We start from the raw sequence: 19,420 nt of genomic DNA, 5'->3' as shown, positions 1-19,420 counted from the left end.
CTAAAAGAATTGCCTACACTTGGAGACACATTCCTTTATTTGATCATGAAAATAAAACCAAGTAGCTCAAACAAAACACCTGGTCTCTTGCCAACTTTTCTTTCAATGACAAAAAAAGCAATTTTTTCCATAACATGAATAATAATAAAAAAAAATGTATCTTAATGAGATGTACGTAATATTGGAAAGAAAGATTATGAATAGGTCAGGAGATTTAGAGATTTCAACCACTTAAGCCCCAGGCTACGATTATCTCATTAGTCCTGTGCACTCAGAATAAATATAGAATAGGTTGGGTGTTACCAGTGAATACCACGTTTTGCCAAAAACTTGTAAAGAGCAAGCTGTGGATACAGAAGGGTATGTACCAAGTGTTACCTAAGTGGAATTCACACTTATGAAAGGCAGCATCTGGCAGAGCAAGTTCTCCATAATCAGAGCCATTCACATATCTGCCATGGTGCCAGGCTCCCAAACAAACCACGTTGTCATCCCCACCTTGGGCCTACCCTTCTCAGAGTACTTCATGTTCCTTCTATATCGCACTGAAACTACTGTCCTTCTCTCCCTCAGGTCTCCTCCCTGGAAGTGGATTTATTCTCATCCTCCTGGGAGGCACATGAGCAATGTGAAAGTTTAAACCTATTGTTTCAATTTGATCCTACTTTGGAAGAGTTCTGGTGGAGACAGAGAGCTAGGAAGGGCACACAATTTCTGCTTGAGAGAAACACTCATTGAGCAAAAAGCGTGAAAACAGAAGTAGCAACTGGTCAGAAGATCTCCACCAATGAGGAATAACATTGAATGAGCCCCTATTATGTGTCGGGTACTATTCTAAGAGCTTTATCTGTATCAATTCATCTAATTCTTTCAACATTTCCATGACATAGATGCTCCTGGAATCCCCATTTACAGAGGAGGCAATAAAAATACAGAGAGATGAAGTCAATCGTTCAAAATGAGAATGTTGGAGCCAGACAGTCCTGCTGAATAATCATAACAACAGTAATTGAACACTCAGTTGGTTCCATTAGTGTTAGTCATGTGTCCAGCATTGTGCTACATGAGTTATATGTATTATTTTATTGCATACCAGCAAGAACCCCTTGAAGAAGATACTATTATGATGTCCATTTATACATGTCCTATTTTCCATCCAAAGTTCAGAAGTATTAAACAGTGGAGCCAGATCCAAACCACGATTAGAATGATTTGTTTTTTCTCCTCACTATTGTCTCTACAAAGTTACATATAGCTAGTCCCTACTGAGAGTGGGTGGGATGTTTAAGAACGATGAAATACCCCACCATTAGAGGTGCTCAGGAGGGGCCAGGCATTTACTTGAGTGGGGCAGCTTCTGCAAGTCATTCCTGCATTTCCATATATCTGGGGGTGTATGTTTAGATTCATTCAGATTGTTTCATGTCTTTCTTGGCTTCTTTTCCTACCCCATTTCTATTGACTCACCTTGAGGTGGCAAACTACCTTTTCTTTTCCATTTTTATTTTCTCACAATCTCTGGGTGCCAAAGTCAATAATTCTTACTGCTGTTACTGCCATAGCTGATAAGTTTGGGATTATGAAAGGCCCTGAAAACCAAGTCTGAATTGTCTTCTCACAAAACAGATGTTTCCTTGCTCACTGTTCCCTGCTCAGAGCGAGGATCATATTGTTTAGACTTGTAATGGACTGGGTGCTCCTAAAACAGCAGAACCACCATACCTATGCGTTACCTCAGGGATATTTTTTTCTCTTCAGCTCTGGATCTATCAGTTGATGGTAGGTTCTGGGATACTTGAAATGTTGTTCTCCATCGAAAGAAAGTCATTGGGTTCTGAATCCATTACTGGAATGGACTCAGTTTCTCCAAGATGGAGGACATCAGAACAACTATAATATTAATTATTACCTAATACTTATTACGCATTTACTATGTGCCACTCTAATTGAACACTTCACATTTATTATCCCGTGTGATCCTCATGCACAAAAGAAAACTGAAATATGTGCTGAGATCCATCGTTAAGTTACAGGCAGGAAACGGAGACTTCAGAAAATGACATCACTGGTCCAGGGTCACACAGTTGTGAGAAGTAGAAATAGCATTTAAAACAACGACTGGACTACAGGAAGCCTATCCTCTTGACCACTATCCAACATGGCCTCCCACCATCCCAATGACGGAGTAACACAGCATCGCAGAGTTGTGCTAACACCTGAGCATTTATGGACGCTGCTCAATAGCACTTTTTTTTATTCTTTTTTTTTTTAATTGGGGAATATTGGGGACCAGTGTGTTTCTCCAGGGCCCATCAGCTCCAAGGTGTTGTCCTTCAATCTAGTTGTGGAGGGTGCAGCTCAGCTCCAAGTCCAGTCGCCGTTTTCAATCTTTAGTTGCAGAAGGCACAGCCCTGCATGGGATTCCAGCATCCCAGGCAGGAATTGAACCAGCAACCCTGTTGTTGAGAGCTCGCGCTCTAACCAACTGAGCCCTCCGGCCGCCCCAACTAGCACTTGTATGAGGGTCTTCTGTGTGGAGGTTAAGTTCTTGCCTGAGCTAAATTCCCGCTACACTGATTGCTGATTCAAAATGGCCTTGACTCAACTAGACATTCACTGCGCAGTCTCTTCCTATACTTCCAAATGCCATCTAATCCACATACTGTGGATTTAAATTCACAGTATATGTCTTGAAGCTCATCTTCCATAGGCACGTCTTCTCTCCTTATATACTTATTTATTTATGTCTAGTGATCCTCACAATTATAGTTTGAAAAACTGGAGGCAGGACCTTATATACTCGTATATACACCAAGGGGCTTGCTTTAGAACACACTGACTTTTGCTGTTGTTGTTATTGTTTGGGGAGAGGGGATTCAAGTTTATTTTATGCCATCAAGGCTAATCTTTTTAAGGTGCTTAGCTTCAGAAACATGGCAAAATATATACAGAATGTGCCAAGAAACTGTATACACATTTTAAGAAAGGAAAAAACTATTAAAATTGTAGTAATGTATACCAATAACAACAGATGAATACAAGTCACATTTGACTTCTGCAATTACAAGAGGTGCTCAAAGTGGTTACCATCAGCATCCAGACACTTCTGATTACGGCGAACTACTGCTTGAGCAACGTTGACCAAAGTGTCTACTTGTATACAGGTTTTTGGCACCCCTGGTGTGTATATTTCTAATTTTGGCCACTTGCTTTGTATAAAATAGTTTTGGGGTATATTTTGTGTCAATGACACCCTAAAAACATAGAAGTAAGGAAAAATTTTAATTATTATTTATAAAAATACGAGAACCAATTAGATGGAAGTTTAAATATATAAAACATTAAGACTATCAAGACACATCGAAGCTAACTAAAGATATGTGGAATTGAGACTCTAATAAATTGGATTGAAATCATAATATTATGGAAGTTTTATCCTAAAACCTCCTTAGAAATGAGTTATCCCATTACCCTTACTTCCAGGTGAGAAAGAATAAGACCCACTGTGTGGGGGTAACTTGTTGGGATTGCGTGGGTGGTCAGGACCAGAAGCCAGTCACATTTTGTAATACTTTCTCAGGCTTGTCACCTATTCTCAGCACTTGCATTTTTCGTTTCCTAAATTATTTGGTTTTTATCACTGACTTTCTTTCCTCACTCCTTCACCAAATGATATTTTTTGTTAAAGAACACTCTGGCCCATTCGGCAAGAGATCCCCATTCGAGTTCACCCTCTGCTGCTAACTCACCATGGGTCAAACCATTTGCCCTGGCTGTGATGGCTCAGCTGCCTCCCTCTCTTCATTGATCCCAAAACAGTGGCAATGACTGCATCGCTGATGGATGCACTTTACAGCACAGTCTGCATCAACAGGGACAACCAACTTGCTCTGAATTTTACAATTTGGGAAGCCCTTGTATCTCAGCCAGTTACTTTTTTAAGCACCTGGAAGCTACAGGCAAGTGATGTAACATGTTCTCTTGATAACATGCCAGAGACAAGATTAAATATTGGTCTTTCTCATGGACATTCAGCCAGAAGCCAAACATTACTTTCCCCTTTTCTATGGTGAAGTAAAATATTTGTGTCAGACGCTTCCAGTGTATTTCATCACCCTAGTTTCTTCTTTTCATAGGAACTCTTCTGTCCGCTGATGTCAGAGTTTTGAGCAGCAAATACTAGCTGGACACTACCCTAAAAGTCTCACTTGCCCTCTTCACAGACTGGGGGAGCAGAGGGGACTGCTTTGCATGTGCCAACGAGAAGGAGAATTTTTACACCCTCTGTAGACATTCGAAGTTTTTTCACACTGTCTCACGGAGTATCCCTGTCACTGGAGATGGCACAGAGAGATGTGCCAGCTGGCAACACACCTGCTGGCTGGTTCTCTGAAAAAGGTTCAACTAGTTAAATCAAAGTTAATTGCCAAGCCAAGATCATCCTAAACCCACATCAGAAAAAGATTGAAACTCTGCCACTGAAAGGAGGTGGCAGGGAACATGGGGAGGTATTTACGGATGCAGATTCTGACTGAGCAGATACGTCCTATGTTTAACAGCTGTATCTTACTGGATTGTGTTATTGGTACATTGTGTCCATTCAAAAAACTTCCTATGTTGAAGTCCTAACCACCCAGTACCACAGAAAGTGACCTTATTTGGAAACAGAGTTGTTGCAGATGTAATTAGTTCAGATAAGGTCATACTAGAGTAGGGTGGTCCCAATCCAATATGACTGGTGTCCTTATAAGAAGACACAGATACACAAGGAAAATGTCATTTGGACATGAAGGCAGAGATCAAGGTGATGTTTCTGCCAGCCAATGAAGGCCAAAGATTTCTAGGAACCACCAGAAGCTAGGAGAAAGGCATGGAAGAGATTTCTCCCTGAAGGAACCAACCCTGATCTTGGACTTCTTGATCAAGGACACCTTGATCTTGGACTTCTAGGTTCCAGACCTGAGAGACAATACATCTGCTGTTTAATTTGCTGTTTAAGTCACCCAGTTTGTGGTACTTTGTTATGGCAGCCCTAGCAAAACTAGTACAGACCGTATTTCCAAAGTTTTGATAAACATAACATAAAGCTCTAGCAGTAAATATATTCCAGTAACAAGTTACTCTAATAGAAAGTTTGTATAATTCATCATAGTTAATATTTCTTCTTATTGAGTGAGATAGCGTCTATTTCCACCCAACAAATACCATCACTTGAATGTCTCAAAATAAACGAAAATAACAAACAAATACAAAAACAATAACAAAAAACCAAACCCATTCATAAAATTTAGGTCTTTTTTCACAATCCTTTCCAAAGCAGAGCACCGTTTCCAAAGTGTAGTTAAGATCAGCTGAGGATTTTCCATGACTCAACTGGTACACTTGAGATGTACATTCTTTCCTTCTCCATAACAAATATTATTATATAGCTGCTGTGTACCAGACACTCTGACAGACATTAGAGACCCAATAGTGGAGAAAACAGTGGCCTATGTTCAGTGAGGAAGACAGATATCAAACAAATAATTACTCAAATGTATACAACTCATAACTGGGACAAGTGCAATGAAGAAGTATCACAATATTTTGTAGGCAGTTACTTTTACTGTAGACCTGTGGGCAGGCAGAGTTGGGCTTACTCTGTACTCCAAGTAAAGGTTGAAAAACTATGACTTTTCTCCCATGAAAAGAAAACACCGAATATTACACTCTGGGAACCAAACCACTATCAAAAAAATAATCATCTTAATAAAACATAGGCCCCAAAAGAAGGAGGGGATAGGAGCTTAAAGTGGTACAGAAGAGAAGCAAAGAGGCAAATGGGACATGGAGAGAGTGAAAAGAAACAGGAAACTCAGGATGGGATGCTGACATCAACTATCCACCCCCCATTCAGGACTGAAGAATAAGAGAGTGAAGACATATGCCCAGTGCTGTAAGTGTGGAGTGGTGAATGGCATGTGGTCGGGCATGAGATTTTGTGCAGCTGAAAGGATCTTACCCAAAATAAAACCCTACCTTTGTTTGCAGCTCTGTCCTTTTAAACTGGAACATCACTGTTCAGAACGCTCCTTGCTCTGTGCAGTTGTGAGCACTTGAGCCTACTGCCAAATGACGTAGCTGGTCACCAAAGAAGCTGCTGAATGCTGCTGAAGACAGGGAAGAAAATCCATTGAATTAGTCCTCAGCATTGCAAACGCAGCTGCCTCTCTCAATTACTTTGTCAAGTCCCATTATAATTGCTGCTCTGATCACATGCAAGGTTTTCCCACTAGTGGAGATAGAGCCAAGAACCTCAAAGTGCCGGCATGTCCGCCCCAGGCCACTATGGACAGGTCTGCAGCTGCTGTGTCACTTGCCCTTAGTGGAATTTAACAAGATAAACTGCTTCCTTGGCATTTATACCACACTTAGCATGGGTTATATTTACACCTCTTGCCTGTTGGTGATGACCAACTTCATGATCCACTTTGAGATCTCTCAAACAACCTAGGCATGACTGAGTTGAAACTACTTTGGGAACAACAAATGAATCACTGTATGGAAATATGAACCCTACTGTTTCCCAAAACAAGTATTCAGGGAACACCTCTACTGATAGCTGAAGGCAGGGGTGATGAGCAAATGATACCGCCGGGGTGAAGAACTCCATCATGGAACAGAAATAAGCTTGATCCCAGCACAGAATTCTACTATGACCCTTGATTTGTCCTTGTCTGTTTGAGCTTGCATAATTTAGAAGCATGGCTGTGATAGTTGGAGATGCCAAACCACCAACTAGTAGGTAACTAGTTACATCACTATAACCCTCATGTGACTAATATGAGAGGAAAGCTACCTATTTTGAAAGCTATTAAGCTACATGGTAAGATTTACACGTGTTTAGCACATTTAGCATCATATTTAAAAATGAGTGGAAAGGAAATGATCTCAAAAAGAGGAAAAAGAGAATAGAAACATGTTATCTGTGAACAAAAGTGGAACGTTCTGGAATGAGTGGTTATTGGTGGCTGGTTAGAGCTGTGGTTCTCAAAGTGTGGTCCTCAGACCAGCAGCATTTGCCACAACTGCGAACTATTTAGAAATACAAATTGTCAGGCCCTACCCCAGACCTACTGAATCAGAAACTGTTGGCGGGGAGCTCAGTAATCCATAGTTTAACAAGCCTCCCAGTGATTCTGAAGCACACTCACACTTGAGAACCACTGGGTTAGGGCATGAAGACCAAAGCACAAGCAGAACAGAATAAACCATCTTCTGTAAAGAGGATTATCAGGGCAGAATTTCAGTGTCTCCAGGGAAAGAAACTATAACCCTTGAGACTGTAAATTATTGGAGGGTCTAACAGTCTAACCAATGATGATAAAGAGATAAAACAATTCATTAAAGCAGACTGTTAAATGGTTCTTCAACTGAATAAGTGACGGACACGATCCCTGTCCTTGTGACATTTGCAGAATTTCTACAAGTTCACTACAAACAGTGTTTTCACCCCCAAATTCTTAAGCAACTGAAATAAGCCTTTAGTCCAGGCAGCTGAAGTTTTTGTGGTCTGGCAAGTATTTGGCATGACTCTCTCCACCTGAATCTGCGCATTTTCCTTCTGAATCATTCACTGAGTGAGCAGAATTTGAAAAAGAATTAATAAATAAAACACATTCTTTGAGGTTGGAGAAATAGTCTCCCATGATAACAGAATGGCTAAGCGGGTACAAACAAAGGACATATAGAAGAAATACAGACTACTTCTGCATTGTGTAGTCTTCTTAGTTCCTGTATATACCGAGGGAAAACCCTAGCACAGGTCACTGGTCAAAGGGAATGTTGAAAGGATTGAAAATTCAGGGAAGAAAAAATGCACTATAGTAAAAGTGTAGCGTTAATGTGGTTTGTCCAACCTAAAGCTGAATGCCAGAGATATTTCTCCACCCTCCTCATCTCCCTAATGTGATAAGTAACACTTAACTCTGGGATATTAAGAAGAGTTTTGTGTGAATAGAAGTTTTTTGTTTTTTTTTTCTTTTAAACTCTTTCATTTTAGCATACACCAAAAAGAGACTTGCATGCTTATTTTAAAAGTGACATCCATTTGCTAGTTCAGTTCCCCCAGGCTAAGAAAGTAAATGGATGTTTTGGCAAAAAGTCCTAACTTAGCACTCAAGTTGCGTATACCAGCCACACTTAAGAAATATTTTATTCATTCAGTGTTCCCCTGTAATGGAAGATGGCGCAAGAACTTTGAAATAGACTAGGAATATTCTGATGAAATTTCTCTTTTAATATGCCTAATTTTTTCAAATATTATTGTGAACTTCATGTCTCTACCACAAATAGACATTTCAAAAGATCCTTTATAAAAGACACCCAAATGTATTAACTCAGAGCTATCAAATCAATTTCATTCCAACTTAAAGAAATTATTTCATTGAATAACTAACATTTGCTCAGCCAGGCCTGACTCTATGAGTTCAGATCCTGAATTCAATTTTCTCTTCTAAATTCTTTTTCTTCTCTCTCTCTCTCTCTCTCTCTCTCTCTCTCTCTCTGTCTCTCTTGGTAAAGCAAGGGTGGCAGCCTAGTGATACCTCTGCCAAAACTGTTTTTGAGGACACTAGAAAAAAAAGTACAGAAATAATAATTTAATATTTTCCACCTATAGTTAGAACTCTGCTCTAATGCTCACTCACTGGTCTCATGCTGGCAAGACTCGTGTAATGCTTTTGATGCACCTGAATTTTTGTTTAACTTCCCCAACCTTCTTTTATTCACCACCGAAAATAGAGTAAATTGTGCATCTCTTGTTTTAAGACAATGCAGTTTTAGTCTGGGATGCCTTACAAATTGTACGGATTGTCAACACAAGTTCTAGTCTAGCTCATTTATCAGCGATTTTCAAAGCTCAGATGGAAAGGGAACTGGTAGCACCAGACCTCGTGAGTCCTACTGATGGGAAGAACCCATCTGAGAAGTACCATCCCAGAGAGTGTTCAAAGGAACTCGAAAGTGTGGCTGAGGCTAAATTTCCTTTGGGGCTTAAAAACCTGACTAGTTATTTGAGCTGATACATACTGTGTTTCCCCGAAAATAAGACCTAGCTGGACAATCAGCTCTAATGCGCCTTTTGGAGCAGAAATTAATGTAAGACCCAGTCTTACTTTATTATAAGACTGGGTGTAATATAATATAATATAATATTAATATAATATAATATAATATAATATAATATAATATAATATAATATAATATAATATAATATAATATAATATAATATATAATACCGGGTCTTATATAATATAGTATAAGACTGGGTCTTATATTAATTTTTGCTCCAAAAGACCCATTAGAGCTGATTGTTTGGATAGGTCTTATTTTCGGGGAAACATGGTAGTTATTTGAGCTGATACATAGCCAGTTTTACTGTGATCTCTTTCTTACACTCTCTAGGCAAGTAGCTTTGCATGAAGTTAAGGAAGCCAAACACCTCAAACAAGGAAGGACTCAGGTATCCAATGAATTGAGACAAACACACATACACACACACACACAGCCTAGGAACCCAGATTCCTATAGTGGTTTGTTTCTCAATCACAGAAGCCCTTTTGTTTTGTACTCCCTTCTTTCCATGATCAACTAAATACGGTTTGACAGTAATTGGAGTCATGTGGCTTTTGTACTTCAGATCTTGTCAATTGTATAAAACTTACTTTCCATTCTTCACTTCCCTGCAAATTTGCACTTACACCATGTACAATATATATGTCAAACCCCATTACAATATAAACTTTTGAAAGACAGACATTTCCAAACGTCTTAACTGTGACTACGTTGTTGTTTTTTTAAAAAATACAAGACACAATGTAATAGTTTTTTCTTATAACAAAATTATCTGGACAGTCCTTAGGAGTTGGTCTGAAAGAAATTGATAACTGTAAGACAAATAATTTGAGAAGAAACCAAATCTTGTCATTGAGATAGCACTTTTTTTAATATCATTCCATAAATTAGGATTATTATTTACTGATTTACTTGGAGATACAATATATAGGAATGTTTTCATGTATACTTTATTTTGTCCTCCATACAGTGTCCTGGTTCCATCACTGATTTATGTAAGTTCCTCAGTCTGCCTGGCATAAAATGAGGCATTTGGCCTAGGTATGTAGTCACTCAACTCCTTTAAAGTCTCTGATTTTCTTCTAAGAGGCTCAGAGATTCATATTCTTCAGGATATTTCATGGCCTTTCCCTACCAAAATCAAACAATTCCACTTAATTCAATTTGAGTCCATTCATTTATTCATTTAACAAACACATACTGACTATATCCTATGTTCCAGGCATTCTGCTCCTATAAAGTATTTAAAATTTCAAATGAAATATATGAAATTTCATATGAAATATATAAAATGTACAAAAGACGGAAACTTTATATATTTCATATGAAATTTCATATATTTCAAGTTTGATACATATTTATTTTTAAAAGGGCCACATATATTCTTACGTAGCACATCGTCCATTTTGTTCAGGTATGTCATTGTACATATGCCCAACTTGGTCTAGCACCCTTGAAACTATAGACATATTCAAGTTCAGTAGCCTATTTTATCAATTTTGGCCCCATTAAATAAAGAGGTTAAGAGATAATCTACATGCGGAGTGTAAAACAAAACAATAACCAATAGTTTAGTCAAAAAAAAATTAAGAGAATACTATAGATATCTTTCTTAGAATTTCCAGATAAGGTAGAAATCAATAATTCAAATCTTTGTGAAGAGAACTGGAATGGCACTGCAATGAGATTTGAGAAATATATTTACCAGCAAGTTATTTCTCATGAATCCTTATCCATTGCCAATTATTACTTAAGTCTGTATAGCAATGCAGTACAAGGTTAGATCACTTAGGCAAATGAATTCAGATTTCATTCTGATAACATTTTTATTAAATTCTAGGAGGCCTTAAAGTCCATTACTTAGATTTATAATTCTATTCTAAGTGCTGTGAAACCCTATAAAGTGAGCCTATGAGTTAACTTATCAGTATTCCCAGGATGCCAGAATATTCTCTCTTCATCGTTCTCCATTCTATATCTTACAAAACATAGAGCTGTTCTTCGGTATAGAAATTTTTACATCGATTTAGGAAACACTAGACAAATCACCATGCCTCTGCATATCTCCCCAGCTGACCAAAAATCACCTGCATTTCTCCATTAACGGTGCCTTCTTTTGGGTTCAGACATGGGCATAACTAAGAGTGGCCTGATTACAATAATGATGTCCATTCATTGAGTGCCTAGTTTATTCTAGACACTGTAATAGTGCTTTACATACTAATTCCCCTCAAACATCCCTGTATCTCTTCCTCTGCAGATGAAGGAAGTGAAGTTAGGATGGTCACACGGCTAATAGGTAGTGGAGCCAGCCCTCAGCCCCTCTGCTCTTCCACTATGTGACTTTGGGGCACCTTATTAACCCATCATCACTTTTGGTGGTCTGTCATAAAAATGTGTACTATGTTACTCTTCCAGATGGCTGAAAATTGGGAGACAAATGTTTGCAGTAGCAGAAAAAAATATCAAATGATACATCTGGGGAATGATGCATTCCTCAGGGTGATAATAGAATTGGTCTCTTTAGTGAAGAGTGGTAGAACAAGATATACACAAGGCTGCAAAATTTGGAGAAAGCTAATATAACAATCATTATTATTGTTATATAACATTCACTGAGGACTTAACTTTGCACATTCACTGTCTTAAGTGCCATACATATCTTAACAGATTTTAAACCCCAAAGATCAGAGAAATGTCTGCAATTTGGAGATATCTCATGGTGATGGGAAAAAATAAGACTTGCCAAACAAACTTTTCTGCTTCAAGGACATTCCTTCGCGTAGAGAGCTACCTTAGGAAACTACCTTGTGACTATCTGGACACATCACTCTTTTCTAATCTAGGACCTGCAACCTTTAAAAAAGTACTTATATAATGAGCAGGGAGAGAGCCAGGTTTGTTAGGCCTAAAGGTTATACAGTTTGGGGGTCCTTCTTTAAGAAAAAGAATACAAAATTTTGAATACAAAATTGTTTGTGAAAGTACACTGTGATTATAACTAATTGTTAGATTATATTCTATTTTTAAATTTTACAAAAACATGTCATCATGTGAACACATCGCAACAGCTCTTGCCAGAGACTTGGGAGAGGGTCAGGCAAGCAACGGGTCTTACAGGCTGAGTTTCATTTGATTCTTGGGACACCTGCGTCGCGTCTGACAATGAGCAACAGTGAAGGGGATACATTTATCAGGAGGTTGAAAAAGAAATCATCAATGAAGTTGCAAATGGAGGATATCTTTCAAGGTAACCCCAAACAGCCCAACTATTTAATTAAAGAAACGTTACAACTGCTAGATCTCAGGAACTGAGATAAATCTTATAACTGCTCATCCACCTGGAGACTGAGGTACATAGAATCAGGTTCAAAAGTGAGAGGAAAGGTACTTGCTTGGCAGAATGACAGAGTGCCATATTGTTACACTCCTTAGACCACTTCTGGGAAGCAGCAACCATCTCTCCCTCCTGAATGTGTCAAAACACATCAGTGTGTTAGACAAACAACTCAGACACTTACCACATTTCCATTCTTGTATATTGACCCAAGGGAGAGGGAAGGGCAAGGCTTGGTGAGGCAGTGAGCCTCCTGTTACACATAATCCACCCAACAGTACAGAATTCATTTCTTAAATTGCTATCACACCCTGGGCCCCTTTGTTGCTCAATAATAGAGGGACTCATTTCCCCTTCCACCTTGTAAAATCCACTTAGAAGGAATTTAACTCAGTCAGAAAGCATTAAAAAATTCCTGAGTGGGACCACCCATTAATAATGTTACCCTAGAAGAGATAAAGACAAATAAAGGATAGACACAGGATTCAAAGGGGTCAGGTGAACAGGATCCTAATGGCTTTCATAGAGAACGATCTAATGAAATGAACTGACATGGTTTTCCTTTCAAAAGCAATTTTGAAATGAAAGAAAAATATCTTATGCTGGATGAAACATACATTTTCAGATGACGAACACAGACTGACTTCCTTATTTGCACCCTTAGATTTTTGAAAAGGCTGGAAAGATTGAACACTTCCCTGCTGTTTGTTTGATTTGGTCTGAGTTGAAGCCAAGAGATGTGGTGATGGAAGTTTGGAAAAACAATTAAAAGAAATGTATGCAGTGGTTTTTCTGGGATCCTAATTAACTGGCCCATTTCTAGGTAACATTAGGGAAGTTGTGGGCAGTGATTATTATCTCTTTAAAGTCCTAATTAAAATGTCAAAATGTAAGGTAGAATGTCTTCAAAGCTGCATGTAATTTGATTGTGTTGGCTTATTGGAAAAATGGCCTTGGAAATACAAATAAACCAGCCACTAAAAAGATCCCAGAAGTCCAGGCTTTATTCCAGAAGTATAATCTGTTGAACCAATAGCATTTCATAACTAACCACTCACCAAATGGTAGACATCCAAATGTCAAAGCCAGTTTCATAACATGGTAACACATAACATGCTGCACAGGAATATCTTGCCAGAGCATACTTGAGTTTGAAAAGGGTGTTTGGGGTTTGTTCCCCTACAAATGCTTATCACCCAACTTTAAATGTTCTCATTTGATGAGCTTCAGAAATGGTCGGCACCCTACTCACTCTCTAAATTAGTCTGCTAACACTTCTGAGCTCTAAAAGAATTCTTGCATACTAGGGCAGACTTCTGTTACTGTCATGCATCAAGATCTCAGAAGGAATGGAATCCCTATCACATCTGTGCATGGGCATTGGTAAAGCTGTTCTTTAGTTAAGAAGGTGATGTGGTGATGACATTTTGGGATGCAAATAATGAAAAAAGCCAATGAAAAAATGACTTAAGCAATAAAGATAGCTGTTGTATAACAAGTACAGCAGTTGATTAATATAGCATCTCAATGGCAGTAGCAATACCCACTTTCTTTCCATTTTTTCACACTGCCACACTGGGTGTGCCAGCTGTTCCCTTCATTATCACACTCTGGTTGCATGAGCACTAGGTGTCATCTCCTGAAATAACCACACCCAAAGGGAGAGAAACAGAACAGTTGTGTCCCATGCACCTCCTTTTATTCTTTCCTAGACACCCCTCAACAGACTTGGACATCAATCAAACACCATCAAAGGGAATTATTAGGTTGGTGCAAAAGTAATTGTGGTTTTTGCAATTGTCTTTAACCTTTTAAACCACAATTTCTTTTGCACCAACCTAATTCTATGACTGGATTAGCTTCACTAAGACTCATCTCCCACTCCCAAAGCTAAGGGGAGACCCAATCTCCCCTGGTGTACATGTCATACTGATACTATGAAACCGAGCATAATTCCATTTGCAAGGAAAAAAAGAATGGTAGGCAACCTACAGTGGCCACCCAAGTAGGTGATGTGTCTACTGCATCACTGTCAGGAGGGTCGATACACTGACTTGCTTTTCCAACGGTGAGCACATTTGTACTGACACGTTCATACACATCCTCTCTTCTAGCTCCAGTCATGGCAACCATTATATAAAATACCTGCCAAAACCTTTGGCTATGAATGAGAGAAAAAATGATTTCCACCTTGAAATCCATACATTCATTCACTTGTGTATTCACAAATACAGGCTGAGCATCTACTAGGTGGTGCACCCCCTGTTAGAGTTACAATAAGAACAAGCCAGACATGGTCTCTAATATCACCGAGTTTACAGTCTAGTGGGAAGAATACATAAGCGTAAATAAGCAGTATAATATCATAGTTCTTTGGGAAAGTCTGTTGTGAAGTGCTTTAATACATAGTACCATAAGTGCTTTGATAGTGAAAACCCTGGGCACTCTATAGATTTACATAGAAGATGTACCTCACCCAGTTTCCAAGAGGAAGAGATTCCTGTGGTAAGAAACAAAGAACGTTATGAGAATGGGTTGTAAGTAGAAAGCGTTAAAAGGAGACCAAACAAACACTAGAGCCTTGGCTCTCATTTTAATTAATGTTCAATAATTAATTCAAAACTTCTTAAGAATACCTGTCCCACTAACTTCTGAAGGGTACCTGTACCACTAAAACAGGGACTTTTGATTTGGGGCGCGTGGATGTAAGTCAGAGATTAGTGAACTTGGAGAAGAAAAATATATCTTTATTTTTATTAACTGAGACTTTAGTTTCTGACTGAAACTTCTCATTTCCTACAATAATAACTATGGGCCAAAAACCCACAGTAGGTGTTATCATTACCCATGACTTTGCCAGCAATAGAAATCATACATATTTCATACTACATTAATGTTGATGAAAGTATCTCAAAAAAGTGTTCAAAATGATGGCACTTAGAAGACCTACTTTTGATCTTGTTCTTTCAGTGTTTATGTAAAAGAACACGTTTTTTTGGTTTTGTTTTTTAAAACAAAACAAAACAAAACATTTACCATATTTACATTTTACCATATTTCAATATAATTGGTTTTCTTTTTGATTCTATATATTTTATTTTATGCATCAAGAAGCAATAATCTGAGCAGGGGTTCATAGATTTCACCAGACTAATAGGGGTACATTTCTTCTCAAGTCAGATTCAGTACTTGTACATGAAAGACTTGGAAAAGCTGTGAATAACATTTTTTTGTAATTGTGCATCCTGTCCAATTAAATTTTGATTTTTAGCAATGTTAATTCTGTTGGCTACAAAAAAATAAAATATTCTTTTAGGGCTGCAGTAGAAATTCTGAGTCTCTGAGTTAGCCATTTTCTTTCTATAAGAGTTCCAGTGCAATCAGAAAATTCATATCACATCAATTTCCTTATAGTCATCCTTACTGCCACAGTGGTCAAGTTCAGTAGCTTCTTAGGCACTTGTTTAGTAGACACTTCATCACAGTCAATCATAGGTGATAATTTGATTAAATGAGATGATACTGCCTGCCATGGATTACTTACTAGTACCAACTTTCATTCAGCATTGTGTTCAAGTCCAAGAACATGACCAAATCAGTCCCAAATTTTCATTTGGAGTCTTTGTTTCCTGGGACCACTTGTGGAACCAATTTTTGTATTGATGAGAATCCAAGCAGGAGAGAGAAATCATATCAATTATTTGAACAGAGGATTTAATACAAAAATTTTTAGTTCTGTGTAAACCTGTTAATTACAAGGTGAGAATAGCACTGTGATGGGGTTCAGCAAACTTTACCATAGAAGTTTCCAGATACCATAGAAGTTTCAGCTCTGCAGTCATAGGGTCTCTATCACAACTACTCAACTCTTCTCTTACAGAACAAAAGCATCTATAGACAATACAGATGAAAATTTGCCTACACCTGCATTAAGGTATTATGGAGGTATCTACTGCAGAAGGCAGCCTCATTCCTTGGTCTGGGAGAACAAAGGGAAGAGGTTGACGTTGGAAACTTAGACATCTAGAGGAAGACCCAGTGGAACTGAAACTCGGACTTCTGTGCAGAGGGTTCTAGCTGGTGCTGATGTCTCTGAGGTGGTGCCACAACCCAACTCTGCAATGTTGGAAAAGCTGCAAAATGAATTCAGCTGTTGTTATGGGAAAATACTGCTGACGCTACAGTGGAAAAGTATTGCACAGTAAGAGGAAACAGGCAGGAAACAAACAGGAAGGAGAAAATCTCTTCTTCCTTCTCCAGCCTTGTTATCTTTGTCTAGAGCCCTCCATTGGCATAGCCTAGCGGGAAGCCAGGTGGCCATGCTGCAATGTGGTTTGCAAAGTCTTAGCCTCAGCATCGCAAATTGGATTTCAGAATAGTAGGCTTGAAGCTAAGGAACAATAGCTTTATAACTGGCACAGAAGTTTGTTCATAAGTTTCACCAGACTACTAAAGGTTATACCATACATAAAAACAAATTAAGAATGAATTGGCTCTAGTTTTTGATAAACTCTGGTTACTGAATAAGTCCATTAAGTAGTCTGTATACACTGCTTACTTCAGTAAGCATTCCTTTTTACTATGTTCTAAAAGAGTATTGAGAAATATTGTCTCCCTTGTTATCAATTTGGAAGAAGATAGACAATTATAATCAGTAACGACAATGACCCCACTCAGGTCACTTTGAAAAAGAAAGGGCCACCAAAGTTGAGGTAGAGTCTTCTGTTATTATTATTACGACTTCTGGGGATACACAGATGGTTCCATAATCTCTTCAAAACCCACTGGGAAATTAAAAAGAATACTAGATCAATTTAGCATTTTTAATAAAATAGTAATGTTTTTTAATGGAATCCTTCATTGCTGTGTATGGCAGAAATGGACTGGAGACAGAAGAGATAATAATTAGCAAGCTATTTTATTTTTGGAAACTAGCCCTTGGTCAAAAGAACTACACATTCTTTGCCCTTGGATAACCTCCACTATTAATAAGAACAGACGTTCTGAGGCATAAAAGAAAATAAAGCACACTCCAGGTTGACATGCCATAATTGGAGGGCCCATCAAATATTCCAGGTTCCATTTTCCCTAGAATGTTTGTACCAAACAACACAATGGACCATATAATATTTAGAATTTTTCCTTTTCACCCCTTCCTCCCATTCAAAGCCTGAAGAAAAAAGGAACAAAAGCTTTTGCAAAATTATAGTACCTTTTTGGAAACTGTCTCTGACTCATGCCATTCAATTTTGATCACTTTCCTATACTTTGCGTCCTTGTAACATTGTATCTTATTCAATATGGCTTCTTCAGTCAAGGAGCATGTGCTGTGTGTTAACTGCTTGGTGCCCAGCACTGCCTGAGGTACTATGGGAATCTCAGAATGGCTTCCATTATCAAAATGTTTCCTCTATGGCTAGAAAGCAGAATGGAAATATAAGAAACCATTGTATGCAACAGAATGTGAAATGAGGTAATTTCTTTTGCAGCATCCCAGTTAATAGACTTATACCTTAGCAAAGAGAAAAGAAAATAAAGAAATTATTTGTGAGCTGCAGTAGTTAGCCTAAGGTTTTAAGTTAAAAACAGGATTTAGACTGGGCTTTGAAGGATGAGTGGAATCTAAACAGAGGGAAGTGGGCTGAGAAAACAGCTAAGCAAAATCACAGAAGCAAAAATTAAAACCCTGACTTAGGCAAGAGCTAAAGATTTGCGAAAAGAACTGTGTGCAATAAGCTTTATAGATGTTTATGGAAGCATTTGAAAAATGATTAGTAAAGTATGAACTTGAAGCGGGAATTTCAAGAAGGCAGGATCAGACATGCTAAAAGTGGGGTTTTGTAAAGACTGATTATCAGTATAAAAAATGATTCAGCCAAAGGAGGGAAGGCCAAGCAAGGGTCTGGTATAATGGCTCAGGCATAGATAGGTAATAATCCCACTAGAGTAGTAGCCATGAGAAGAATGAGGAAAGCTCTCAGAATCCAGAAATTGAAGTTCAAGTGGAAGATATGCACAAGTAATTGATAACTTTACTAGTGTCTTTCTCAGCACCCTGCGTCCCCTTCTAGTCCCTCAACCATTAGCAAGTCCCTTCCAAGCCTTCTCTGTGGACTGCTCCCGGACACCAAGGCTGCACCATGCCCCTGCGGGAGGATGCTGACCTCTTGAGTGTCATGCTCATCATGCTGATCCACAGCTTTGAGTCCTTATTTTCTTTGCGTTCCCACACAGTATTTATACCAACCTATCGTCTCCTAAAATTTTTTTTTCTTTCCCCTAAACCGGAGAAACACATCTTTTTCCTGTTTTATACCTTGATAGGGAACCAAGAGACACTGGTGATCATAGCTGACCAGTGTTCCACGCTCTCTTCTCAAGCCCCCATCTCACCCAGAATATACGGCTCTTTGCACAACAGGATACACTCTTGTTTGACCTGACTTCTCTAGCCCCTACCCCCATAGGTCCTCTACAGCTTCTCTTCGTATTATAGGTACTCCGTGGTTTGGTTTGGTCTTGGGCTTAAGCAGTTCAGATACATAAAAGCTGCACAATACATTTTTATACTGCATCATTATGAGCTTGTGTCATTCTATTTTCATCTCACTACTTGAAATCTAAAATTTCCAAGCACAAGGACCTTGTGCTGCCTAGGTCTGCACAGCACTGCCATTTTGCACCTCAATAAATATTAATAAAGGAACTAATCTTTGGCGTGTTTACATTCCTTAGTAAGAAGCTGGGGATGCAGATGTAGATGTCTTGATAAGAAACCCTCGAATTTCTAAACTTTAAAAGGCATGGATTTTCCTAACAGGTGCCTAAAATTTCATGAAAGCATCTTTCCCTTTTAATGTATGAGATAAATTATAGGTAGACATGAAACTCCAGGCATTGAAATGTTACATTTCAGAAAAGGCTCTTACAGTATTCCTTGGAAAACAACGCTGAAGTAAAACAGAGCCA

The sequence above is a fragment of the Rhinolophus ferrumequinum genome, chromosome 6 (genome assembly GCF_004115265.2).
Source record: "Rhinolophus ferrumequinum isolate MPI-CBG mRhiFer1 chromosome 6, mRhiFer1_v1.p, whole genome shotgun sequence".
In the NCBI taxonomy this organism is placed as follows: Eukaryota; Metazoa; Chordata; class Mammalia; order Chiroptera; family Rhinolophidae; genus Rhinolophus; species Rhinolophus ferrumequinum.
This window is presented reverse-complemented; position numbering follows the sequence as displayed.